Source organism: Motacilla alba, chromosome Z (assembly GCF_015832195.1).
Source record: "Motacilla alba alba isolate MOTALB_02 chromosome Z, Motacilla_alba_V1.0_pri, whole genome shotgun sequence".
NCBI classification, from domain to species: domain Eukaryota; kingdom Metazoa; phylum Chordata; class Aves; order Passeriformes; family Motacillidae; genus Motacilla; species Motacilla alba.
The window spans coordinates 49,011,074-49,024,659 of record NC_052046.1 but is presented as its reverse complement, the minus strand read 5'-3'; the positions used below and the strand labels follow the sequence as shown (position 1 = coordinate 49,024,659).

The window sequence follows — 13,586 nt, the reverse complement described above, 5'->3', positions numbered from 1 at the left end:
TTAGTTGCCTGGGTTGCACCTTTACTGTAATTAACTCTTTCTTCTGGCTCATGTGCCCTCTAAGAAGTGTCTCCTGAGTCAGCAAAACGTTAAAACTACCTGGCGTTTCTGCTGCCAGACCAAAATACTGTTGGCAAACATGCTTCAGAAACCCTTTATAGCCTTTTACCTCAACACAGCTGGTGGGGAGCAGGCAGGGGGCATTTATTATCGTGGCAGGCAATCCTTGGTCATGAGTCAGAATCCCAGTCTTTCTTAGCCTTTATTCCAGCTTCATCTGATGTGTCAGAATGGTGGTATGAGGTCAGATTACACCTTCTTCCCTGTAAAGACAGGAGTAGGCACCTGACACAGCAGGCCAAATTTGTTTTCTGATGTCACTGTTTTTCCTCACTCACTGGCCTGACTCGTGTCACCTTCATGAGTTCTCACTGATCTTTTTTTTTCTTGCTTTTTTTGTTATCCTTTGGTGCTTCTTTTCCTACATTTAATCCAATTCAAGCTCATTCCCCTTATATCAGGGACTCTGAAAAGGTCAGTCCTATTTTCTTATTTTCTTTTTGTGTTGGCTTGAGACAATTATTTCCAAGCATGAGATGGTTAAGGAATGACTACAAGACATGTGGGCCGCAAAGAATAAAAAAAAAGGAAAAAAGGAAAAAAGAGAAAAAAGGAAAAAGTAAATATAGTGTTGTTTATTGGTGAACCATTTAGTTTATTAGCAGCAGGTCATGAATTAAAAACAAAAACAACTGGATTATTGAACAGAGGCAGCTTCTCCTCTCTGTCTTTTCTATCTGTAGCTAGTATGCCTACATCCAGAAAAATTTCAGTCTGCAGCCTAGTAATAGACATGGGGAGCCCTTTGAACTGCATACTGTATATGAAGGGCTCTACAGTGGGACTGCTGGGATGAGGCAGTCATGCCAGAGGGTTACTCTGTGTTCTAGTAACATTCTTGCGCACATACCCCCACTCTGTAAAACAGACTGCCAAAGCAGATCTATCTCTGAGGCTGCAGAAGTAAAGGAAAAAGCAGGTATTTATATTCACCTCTCCATAGTAGCAGTATAATTGAATGCAGAAGAACCTCAAGGTTCAATTGTTCAAGTTGTCATGATCCGTCCTTATGAACAGGGTTCGTGATGGTTCGTTAGATTGATCTCAAGGTACAAAACACCAACAAGGCAGGGGGTTTGCGGTAATAATCAAAACCAGTGTACTTTATTGAATGATCACAGCAAAAATGCGTTGGAGGGAATTGGGGGGAAAAAGGGAAAGCATAAGGAAAGAAGAGGGTAAAAGAGAAAGGGAGGTTATAGCTACCAAACGTAGAGCCGACAAAATCCTTTGAAGTCCAGTCAAGGAGTACCTGTCACATTCACGTTAGGGGAGATCTCGACATGACTAGCTAACTTCGGGGGCTTTTATTAGGATTTTTCTATTGAGAATTGTGAAGGAGGGGAGAACTAATACAATAGTCAATGATCTCGTCTTGGCCAGCAGTGGGCGAGAGCCATTGTCTTCTTGGTTCAGTGGTCACTACCAGCAGGCAAACATCTCAGTTTGATCAGCTGTTCTTCCCACACTCACTGCCCCCCCACAGGTTAGAGGTTTCAGTCTCAGCCCTTGGGGAGAAAAGGAGTTTTTCTATATAAGGGTCTCGTGTCTCAGTCCTTGGAGGAAAGGCTTCTCCCATCTCAGTCCATCTGTCACGGTAGCTGTATGAAGGGTCTTCTTTTCCATGGGGACCACCAAAAGGTCATCTCAGAGAGGTCCAGCCAAGCTGGGAATTGGGAAGATTCCAGGATCATTGTTGCAGAGCAATGCAGGTAAAAGGCGAGGTAAAAGGGCACGACGCCCTCTTCTCCAAACACATCTGGTAAACAATAACTTGGTAGGCCAGAGACTATGCTGTGGCCTCGTGAGCTTGGCAAACTTTCACCAAACCAGGATACTAAACAGGATCTTCGGTGGTCCAAGAATCATGAGGCAGATGAGAGAAATTTCGGACAGAGTCTTACACAAGTGCTAGGAAATGGGCACCCCTGTAATTTGGACAATAGATGGCACCATTTGTTTCTTTCTTAAAAACACCATCTTCTGCTGTGGTTTCATAAAGCAGCAAGTCTGCAGGAGAAGTGTGACAACAATGTGTGCGGTGCTTCCTAGCCAGCTCAGAATAGGAACCTTCGTTTGTTTTCTTTATTGTACCACAGCAGAAAGCAATGGGGCAAGAGCCATAAATCTGTATTAATCCACGGGGTGCTGTGGCTTTCACAAGGTAGAGAGTCGCTTCGTCCTCTCAAACACAAATAGGCTGCTGTATTGAGTTTGTGTGGCCAGGTTTTGGTAGTGCTACAAGGGGTGCTACAAGGGTGGCTTCTGTGACAAGCTGCTAAAAGCTTCCTCTGTGTCTGGCAGAGCTAATCCCTGGCAGCTCCAAAGATGGATGTGCCATTGGCCAAGGCTGGACCAATTAGAAATGGTGGTAATGCCTCTGGGATAACAGATTAAGATAAAAAAAGGTTATTGCACTGATATAATTGTGGTCAGAGAAGAGCAGAGTGAGAGCATGTGAGAGGGACAACTCTGCAGATATCAAGGTCACTGGAGAAAGAGGGGAAGGATGTGCTGCAAGCCCTGGACCTGAGATTCCCCTGCAGATCGTGGTGTAAACTACAGTGAAGCAGCTGTGCCCCTGCAGCCCATGGAGCTCCACAGAGATTCAGAGATCCACAGGGATTCAGATATCTACCTGTAGCTGGTGGAAGAGCCCCATGCTGGAGCAGGGGGATGCCTGAGAGGAGGCTGTGATGCCATGGGAAGTCTGTGCTGGAGCACGCTCCTGGCAGGGACCTGTAGACTTATCAAAAGAGCAGCCCAGACTGGAGCAAGTTGCCTGGTAGGTCTTGTAAATCTATGGGAGACGCACACAGGAAAAGCCTCTCATTGAAGGACTTCACCCATGGAAGAGTGACCCATGTTGGAGCAGTTTGGGGAGAGCTGTTGCCCATGGGATGGACTCAAATTGGAAAAGTTTGTGCAGACCTCCTGTGGTAGGGTCCCACACTGGAACAGGGAAAGGACTACTCTCCCTGAGCAGTGGGAGAAACAATTGTGATGAACTGGCTGTAATCCCTGTTTCTCATTTCCTTGTGCTGCCAGGGTGGAGGAGGTAGAGCTGGCAAGGAGGAGGGGTAGGAGAAAGGTGTTTTTAAGATTTATTTTACTTCTCATTATCCTGCTCTGAATTTGTTACAATAAATTGTTAATATCCCCAGTTAATGCCTGTTTTGCCTGTTAATATCCCCAGTTAATGCCTGTTTTGCCTGTTAATATCCCCAGTTAATGCCTGTTTTGCCCATGATGGTATTGGTGAGTGATCTCTCCCAGTCCTTATCTCAATCCAGCAACCTTTATTATATTTTCTCTCCTCTGTCCATTTGTGAAGGGGAGTGATAGAGAAGCTTTGGTGTGTGCCTGGAATCCAGCCAGGATTAACCCACTAGAGCTGCCTAGGTAGGCTGCTTCATTTGGTAGCAGTGGTCTGTTTCCTCCTGAGCTCATGGCAGGCAAAGGTCAAACTGAGTTTTCCTACATTTTCCCTCATTCTTCCAGGTTTAATTGTCCCTGGAAAACTATGAGTTTTGTCCCTTGAGAGTGCCCTGTTGCACCTTGATGAAGATATGCACACCCGAAAAGAGCTTGTGCTACTTCACTGACTTGGTCAGGGTGGAGGGATAGCCATGGTTGGCTCCTTTTAAATGACACATTTAATGAGGCTATCCCCTAAGCCCGGCTCCTACTGAAAAACCTCCTGTTCTCAACAATTACTGGTCAATCAAATGTAACACACATCTAATTTCTGTTCATTCACACCAGTGGGCTCCTGGTGGGCTCTTGTACCTTTAATTTGTTGCACAATTAAATGTAATGAAAGAGATCAATAGATGACATGCCCATTATTTAGTTCAGAAAATGTTTCTTAAATGAGGTGATTCAGTTCAAATCAGGTACAAGTGTACATGATTCTAAAAGGAATCTGTGGTTGAGTAAAACTCTGCTTCCCCTAGCAAATGTGTACATCATTCACACAGAGGGCTGATCATCACATGTTAATTCTAATGTAAGTTCTGACATGTTTTTATTTTGGGAGTCTTTGTAACCTTGTTAACAACCTCCTTGGAGAACCTCAATCAGTCACAGCCTTGTTGTCTACTCAAAGTCCATGGTGTCTTGTACGACTCTGTATTTTAAGTGCTATATTTCTTCCTCACAGTGCCTGTGCAATCCTTCATGAATTCTTAGACATGCTTCCTGTCATGATTTTAATGTCCTTGCCATTTACTCGACTTACCTCTTGACAAACAGTCTTAATGAATTGAAATTATTTTTAAGGCATTTATGAAATTCTGGGGACAGATTTACAGATGTCTTGTGGTTCTTTGAGAGCTGCTGATTCTCAGATCGCTTGGGAGCTGCAATTTTGAGGACTTCTTTATTAAGTCAATAGAGTCTCCAATGAAGTCTCTAAAGAGCAGCAGAGGAAGGGTTTATTTTCAGAAGAGCTGTGCAATCTCAAAAAAAAAAATACTACATGAATCACAAGCAAGCCCGCTGAAGCACCTGTGTGACAGCAGAGTTAAATCTGCACAAAAGGTCTCACAGAACAGGTAGGACAGCAAAACAGAGAAAAAACCTCAGAGCCCAGAATTATGAACATTGCCTGAGACTTAACTCATCATACTAATGCTCCAGGCACACTTTAGAGCAGTCATCTCAAGGCCGTAGTTTTGTCAGGAGTTATAAATTGGATCTTTCTTTGGAGCATACTGAGATTGCATCAGAAAGGACTGACCCCTTAATACTGAAAGGTCGCAGATATAAGAATCTGACCTGCTGAAGTGATTTCTAACGTGACTTACAGATTCTGCAGTATTATTACATTTACTCAGCAGCTCTGACAGCTCAAGACTGAAAGCCATATGGATAATATGAAAACAAAGCAACAAGCAAAATGTTTTATTTTTCCTGAACAGTTTTGCTCAGTACATGATAAATTACCATAGCAAGTTCTATTCTTTCTTCAGCTTGACTTTGTGTAAGTCTTTGCAAGGATTTCACTTTGTTGTATATTTGCAGGAAACATGTCCCTAAAAAGCTGTTATTTGTCAAGTGTTTCCTTCTAGTAGATGTTTTGATTATAGCTATGCTAGAACCCCTCTGTTGTCGTCTTTTAGGTCTGAAGCGCAGGTATGAAGGTGCCTTGTCTACATGAGATGGTATACCCACTTCTACCCCGTGCTGGGTCTTGGCTGCAGACTGTGTTACCCAGACACTGACCTTAATTTAATTGCATACTGCTATCCTTAGAATGAACAAGGAAGATAGACCAGAAAAACAAGCGTAGATATGCTTATACAGCAATTATTAACACAGCAGATTATGTTGCTAGTATCTTTATTGCCTTTACTTTGTGGGTTTTCTATAAAGAGGAGATTGAATTAAGTAGGGAAGTTTTGCTACAGCTAATGCACAAGTGGAAAAAGATAATAACCCTTGGTGTGTTTGTTTATAGTCAATTCTCATTTACATCAGTTGGATTATCTGAGTGGTGGATTTGTCAGTTTCATGGGTAGAGGATCTGCTATCCTAGGATAGTACACTGATTTATAACCAGGGATGTTTTGATTTCAGAGTGAATTTATCACTGAAAGCAATACAGCTGCTGCCTCTGGAGCAGCTGGCTTTAAACTACAGTAGCTTGGGCAGATTTGCAAGCTGTTTCCAAGACTTGGTTGTCAGGGAGTCCAGTGCTGGCTACTTCTGTATTTCACAATAGCTCCAGTTTATGAGACTGATGAACTCCAGCAGCCAAAATGGACTGGGCCTCTTTATGGAATGACTATTTTTGTACCACTTCCCAGGCAATGGTCCTCGTCCAGGAGGATGATTCAGTAGACTGCAGTGTCATATGAGTACATAGATGCTGGTCAGTCTACTGGATCACCTAGATGAGGAGAAATTCCTGTGAGAATGCTGTGGCAAGTATGCAAGGCTGTGTTTGAGCCAAGGTCAGTTTGTCTCTGACAGATAAATACTGCTGATGATGAACTGAGAGGCAAGATGCAGTAGGCAAACACCTTTGAACAAACTAGCTTCTGTCACTCTAGCATGCCTTAAAATAGGTTCAAGTCTGCCAATGGGTTTTTTTGTTAGCCTTCTGTCGGTTCACTGGCCTGAGCAGAGTGCTGTCTACTACTCCTTTGCTTGTGGTATTTTCATGCTATGCCAGCAATTTATGTACTTACAGTTTTCCTTAGCATCCTTAGTGCTTTTTTTTTTTTTTTTTTATGTAGGTGATGCCTATTTAAAATCAGTTGATCTTTTTTCTCATTCCCTTTCCAGCAAATATCTCAAACCTCTCCTTGTCATGGGTAAGCTATGATTGTAGTTGAAAGGTTAGCTGATCTATGAATTCTTGGCTAAGGCCAGGGAATTAACTGCAAGCTCAACTTTCTGTTACTGAGACGCATTTCAGTATTTAAAAACCTAAAGAACACTCTTACATTCTTTTGCCAAAATCAACCCCTACACAGCAAGGGATGGATTCTGAAAAAGTGAGCTGGAGGTCAGTATTTTCTTAATATAATTGCTAATTAATTATTATTTCATGTTGTCACATTCTGAACAAAAATATAGCAACATGTTTTCCTAGGCAGTGTGCACAAAAGGAGAATTACACAACGTACTATTGAATATAGAAGGGATGCACTTTCCCCACTCCAAAGTATTGTCTACCTCACTGATTTCTTCATCAGCTCTTGTGGCTGAAGTCTGATAATGCTCACTGCCGCAGGAAATCCATACAGCTATATGGCAAAAAACCATGCAAATTTGTGAGTAGTTTTATCAGAAAATAAAAATGTATTAGAAAAATTTGATGCAGTGATCACACTATTTATTACTAATGTTTGTGAAGACTAAGATGACTGAAGAGGAAGGGTATGTGATGCAGGAACCTTCAGGCATGTCATCATACCTTGAAACACACTGCAAAGTGTGTTTCAGACTTGAAGACAAAATTGAACATTTAAACTTACAGATCATGACTTTCCCATTCCAATATGATGTGATTTGAGCAAGGTCACTGAAAGCACAGCAATGTAAAACTAGTATCTGAAGCTTCTGCCAAGCCCAGATGCAGTAATTAATAGTTATTGTGACTGGCAGAGATGTAAATTAAGCAGAAATTGTTGGAAAAGCTTGATTTTTAAAAAAACCCTTAAAAATATGAAACTATTTTAATTGAAAAGCTGAATTTTAAAGGAAAATAAATTAAAAGTAGTTTTTGAAAATATTTCTGATGAAAACCTTTATTTTTTTGAAAATAGTCTTCCTTCCTTCCTTCCTTCCTTCCTTCCTTCCTTCCTTCCTTCCTTCCTTCCTTCCTCCCTCCCTCCCTCCCTCCCTCCCTCCCTCCCTCCCATCATTTTCTAATTAGAAATGAATGGGCTTATTTCATCAAAGGCACAATCAGAAAATGTCAAACATTCATGCTAAATTGTCAGAGAGGGCCATGAAGGTCCTGATGGGCTTCTGTGTCCATGTCCATCCTTCTTGCATCCCCAGGACCCACCCCTTTTGCCCATGGCTCACATCAGCCCCTTGGGCTTATCAGCCCCTGCCCTGGCGATGCTGATCCTGCAGCAAGATGATCTCTGGCTGCCCACAGCCCTGCACTTCTGGTCCACTAACAATAAGCAGGAATACAAGTGACAAACATTGTCGTAAAAAAGGTGAGGCACCATCAGCAAGAAAAAGCAGAATTTGCCGTAAATCAATCAGTCATGCAAACTGCATGGTGATAGTCTGTGTACACGTGTATATTTATTTCAGAATTGAACGGACGCAGAAATGAAAAGGTAGCCTGTACTAGAAGAATTCAGACTGTATATGCATTTTTCTTTTATTCTCCTTGCCCTTTGCCAACAAATATACATAAATATGAGCAATATTAGCTCTGTCACACTTTCCTTGAAGCAAATGAGATGCTGTCCTAGCATTGTTGTTTCCATCCTATGTTGACTCATGCCGTACAGACACTTTATCCTGCCTGTGTCTCTGCTGTAAGATCACAGATCATGTTATCACTTTACAAATATAGCATATTAGTATATCTGGAAGGCTAGTCACGCTGCAGGGTTCAAAGAGATCTGGCTGGCCATGAGCTGTGCTATGCTATAAACAACCTCAGCGTCCCACATTGAATAACTGCAGAGCACACTCAGGAGCTCTGGACACTTGTGTTCTTTAGTAGTAGGTAAGTGACAGTTTTGCTGATTATTGTGTTTCTTCAGATGTGTGGGGTCAAGGTGGAAAATGGCAGGTAAAGTGAGAAGTAGCTATCAGGTTGCTCCTGTTGTGCTGCAGATCTTTAAAAACTAATGCATATGGGAAAAACAGAGAGCATTTAGTCCAAGGCAGTATGTTTGGTGGCTATTTTTAAAGAGAATGAGATTCACCCTGTGCGGTTCCTGTAAATAGATTTACACTTGTGACAAATCCAAACTTTATAATTTAGGAAACCTTTCAAGTTCTACTCTGTGACTCAGTTATAATAAACCATTGCTATTTCATCTCAAGGACGTATGCTGGTGTGAGAATGATTTTCAATAAAAAAAATGGTTTGAGAGGTCAGTCATTTATCTTTGCTGTCTGTCAAAATTTACAGTGGAATTTAAAAAGAGTTATAGAACTTCAGTTTCTGAAGGCTACTTACAGTTAATCTAACTGGCATAGGAAATACAGCCTGCTACATCTTTTGAGAACACAACCTATCATTTAAAGTCAAATATTGCCATTTTTGCTGTTGTTGCTATCACAAGCATTTATGTGCTGTCATTGACATATTACTTTCTGTAGGTTAAAAGGTACTGACCAGCTCTCTTCCTCTGAACAGCAGTTAATTGAGACAATTTCAAGGATCAGGGATGGATGATTAGGCTTCTTAACCAAAGAGGTAGATCATACCAAAGTTTCACTCACTTTGCTTTCCTCAGACAGAAGGTAAAAGTGGAGAATTATTCCAAAGGAAGGTGTCCAGCCTTCAATGTCACCTGTGTCTCCAATCCACAGACATGGGAAAGTTTTCTGGGAAAGATTAAAGACACAGCTGTGGTGAGAGAAGTGATAAAATACAGATGCCACCTCATGACTGTATGGTGGGGTTTGGGCCATTAGAGCTAAAATAACTTGACTGCTAGAGTAATTGAAACAGCATCATCTCTTGCTTATCTATATTATCTACCATCTTAAATCACAGAATTTAACATCTTTGCAATTGGCAATGACTGTTTTACTCATTATACAAGTAATGATCTTGTATCTAACCCTGGAAATAGGACTGCTGTAGGTCAGACATAGGTTTTTGTTCTCCTTCTGCAGTAGAGGCAGGTATAGGATTGCATTCTTAGATCAATACATGCAAAATGCCCTCCCAGGGAGAAAAGAAAATTATAAATTTTGAAGGTTTTTAATAAGTGTTCATTAGGACAGGGAGTCTAACATAACATTTATGATGTGGTCATTCACAGAGATAACTTCAAAGGCTGTGCACTCAAAGGGTACATGAAAGGTAAGTAAGAGTAGCCTCAATTCTCAGGAATTGTTCAGGAACCTTAAGACAAATAAGAAGTCAATGAAACATTGTCTTAAAAACCACAATGGATGTGAAACAAGTTTTAGAAGCCTGAGAGTGTAATGTTATGCTTAATTAAGATCATCTAATTGTGTATGAAAGCCTCAGTGTTTTGCTCAGTGACTAAGAATGCAAATTTATTTGCCATGGGTCTACATATGAGAAGTTAAGGGGGAATCTCTCTAATCAGTTCTTAAAACATGCTTTTAGTTCCCCAGGACTCTGTTGTATACAGTCCAAGACAATTGTTTACACATGCTGACTACAGCTACATGCATAGATTCAACACCTTTACCAATACATAATACACTTTTGAACTGTTTTTCCTTTGATAAGAAACAACCTCAAAATACATGCCATTTCAAATACATCATCCCTCTCTCAGTCTTAAGAGAATTAGGCCTCTCCTCAGCAATACTCAGTGAAAAAAAAAAGAAGAATGGATTTTTGTCAGAGACATCAGTCCAGTGTTTCATTAGCTGCATTGTCAGTGGAAGAATAATTAGTCAGCTCACTGAAGTGCTAGGGGAATACATCTGTAATAAATCCCCTTGCATATGTAACATCTATCATGCTTGATGGCAAACATATTAGTGTTACAAGAGTTGAGAAAGTATAAGGAATATTGTAATTCAGCTGCTAATTAATCCATAATTAAAGACCTAATTAATGAATAACCCTGTGAAAAATTGTCTAAAAATCAAGATGTGAAGACTGCAGTGATAAAGAGGACTCTTGTTTGTGAGACTGGTTAATTTACATCTAGAAGAGGAACTGATTAATGAAAACTGTCAGTAAAGCATTATGCTGCAGCACTGGACAAAGAGAAATAGGCATATAAAAACATGTGGAAACCAAGTTCAACTCTTACATATCTGTTTGTAATTCTATAGTGTTCATAGTTATTTTTACCTGAGATATAATGAGCAGGTTAATAAAAAAGATATATTTTCTCTTAGCTGTGTTATGTAAACAATGCAAAAGTTATTTATTTGTGTATGAAAGAGGCTAACGTCAGATTCTATTCATAAATGTCTCTTCCATGAAGTATCTAAAGAAGAAAACTAAAAAAGGACCTTAATTCATCAAAGCGTTCATGATTAAGCTCCGTGATACAGAAAGACACTAATTTCTGCAATTAACTACACTGAAAGTTGGACTAATTAATAGCTTGAAAGTGTCACTGTCTGTCTGTGTTTGTTTATGTAGGAGCCAGCTGGCTGAGACTGTACTCTTGAGAGAGCAGGAAGGAACATTTCAAACTCCCAAAACATCTGGGCTCATGTCCAGGTGTCAGGACTGCCTTCTCCAGCCCTGGAGCAGATTGTTTCTTTCCTCTTGTATTTATTCTGTACTGTAGCTACATTTATTGGATCTCTGGGGACCCAGGCCTTCAGGGGACACCCACTGTGATTCATTGCATTGCCCTGCCCACATATTCCCAAGAACCCAGCAATCACATGCATGCATGCATATATGCTCTGAAACACAATCTATCTTGGATCCCAGACCTTAAACTCTCACTGTCAAATCTGCACTTTTGGTGAGACCAGTGACAGATAAACCAACCAAATTAGCAGGAAGAATAACTCCCTGCTGGTATAGAACAATAAGAGATTGTTACTAGAAGGAAAACAAGGTAGGGAAGAGCAACTTCCCACTTTGCAGTCCTCTCCCACTCCTCAAACGTCACAAAGAAGCACTACCCCACTTACAAGCTGTGCTCAGTTAGGAAAATATAGTTGTATATGGTGAACATTGCCACAATCTCTGTTGCTCTTTCAACCACAGCATGTTTCTCTAATTTAATCTTTTCCTGATAACATAAAAAATGTTTTCAGTTGCTATCCAAATGTCAGGTTTCCTCCGAATTATTTAAAAACTTGAGAGATAAATGACTTGATGACTCTGAAGCACAGTGAGAGTGAGCTTATTTCCCAAGAAATTATTTGCAGGATTGGTAGGAAATATTTCACTTACATTTTCCCCCATGTAATCCTGCCAGTAATACTCATTAGAGTGCAGCAGATCTCCCACAGTGATTATCTGAAAGAAAAAGGGCCCAAGTGAGCCAGGTTGTTAAGCAAATTGAAGAAACCAAAACGTTAATAATTTAATAACTCATGTAAAACAGCAGAAGAAAGTATACACAGTACTGTTTTTTAGGGTAACCAGGGGCCATGTGAAATCAGGAGAGCTGTTAATAGAGACTAACACTGGCTGTATCTGTAGTATCAAAATTATGTTGGATTCTTTCAGACTCAAGACACAGGTCTTGTTCTACAGAATTTTGTGCACACGTAAGTTGGCCAGCATTAACACTGATCCCAGCTATGCTCAGAGAACATTAATTTTTGCTATAATAAAGCCAATGCAATTTTGACTTATCACTGGCTGTATTTTACCCACTGCAGAGAAGATGGATAATGTTGGTAAACAGGGAGGAGCTGTAGAAGAGTTTGGTACAGCTAATCTTGGAAGATGACAGAGTCATCATATCTAAAAATACTTCTCTTGTGCTCCACCACTTTTCTTTTCAAAGAAGACCTTGCCTTGTCTTTATTTTTTTTTTGGTAGTATGCTTCTCAAGGCATTTACTCATTGATTGATCTATCTCAGATGCTGAGATAAGTGCAGAAAGGCTGAAAACTGTTCTTTCAATGAAGCTGCTGATTTGAAAAGCACTTTTATCGGTGGAAGGCCTTCCATCCAGAATTCAGTGTTGCTTTTAGCTCATAAAACTGTTTTTTGAAGATTGGGTAGTCCGTGGCACCTTGTGATGCAAATGCAGGTGATGAAGATGAAACTCCTTCAGCATGTGACACCAGGAGCTGTCAAAAGGCGTCCTAATTTTGAAACTTAGTTGCCTGTAGTGGTCTTCCATATTCATGTTGGTGACGCTTCTTGAGGTATTGAAAGTCATAAATTTCCCCCTTTATTTCCCCCTTAAGATAAGGGGGGAAAAAAGAAAAAAGAAAAAGGAAAAAGCCCAGTCATCAAATGACTGCTCAGGGTTCAGAGGTCAAGAGGAAACAAAGACAAGTGGTCACGAGATCACTGGCTGCTGTCAAAGATGGCTGTGGTAACATCTGCAGCAGACCTGTAAACAAGGGTTGGAGATATCAGTAGCTGAAGGGAGCAGGGGCATTTAAGGCACAGCATACTAAACCTTCCCAGTTTTACTGAAGAGTTGACATATGAATTATGTGTATATTTGTAACAACAACATGAATAATAATAAATAAAAATGAATAAAGACTATAGATATTACAAGGTAGTTATCTTCTTTTCCATCCTATGTATTTTCAACACCTTACTAAAGAGATTCTGTTTTAGAGCTTCTGAGCACTCCTACTATTTAGAAAAGAATGTCTGAAATAGATGCTAGAGACCAGTCTGCCTACTTTTAGGTGAATTTATACAATAAATTAAAATAAATGACAATATAAATGATAAAATAAAAATAATCCATGCAGATACTTAGGCAGATGCTTTTACTAGCAATAATATTTGGCATTAATATTATATCATTTAAATAAAAACATATGATGAGTATCATCCCTAATATGGTGTCTTGCCAGTTAATCCTCCAAATGTTTAAGAGCATCCAAATGCTTCAAATGCTCAATATTATACACGAGGACTGTGTTTGATTTTAATAGGCTGATTTATAGATACATTTAAATGAATAAAGTTTCTGCAAGATTAAGGAAAGGTGTTTTCTTTTTTCTAAGAACAGAAATTGCACACAAGTGTCTGGAAAGGCAGTTTTTCTACTCTATGTGTGTAGGGATAGCTCACAGCAATAGGGCATGCAAACCCAAACGTTGGCAACAAAAGAATGCAAGAATGCTCTTACAGACAAGTGCTTCTTCTCACCTCA

General features: G+C 40.2%; 1 protein-coding gene across 1 annotated transcript in view; it reads left to right on the top strand.

Annotated features, from left to right (window-relative positions):
* The first annotated feature begins 8,208 nt into the window (after positions 1 to 8,208).
* LRRC2 (leucine rich repeat containing 2) overlaps positions 8,209 to 13,586 on the top strand; it is a 73,916-nt gene continuing 68,538 nt past the window's right edge. Inside the window, exon 1 of the mRNA XM_038124684.1 lies at positions 8,209 to 8,326. The gene's annotated coding sequence lies outside the window, so the exon portion shown is untranslated. The remainder of the gene's footprint in view (positions 8,327 to 13,586) is intronic.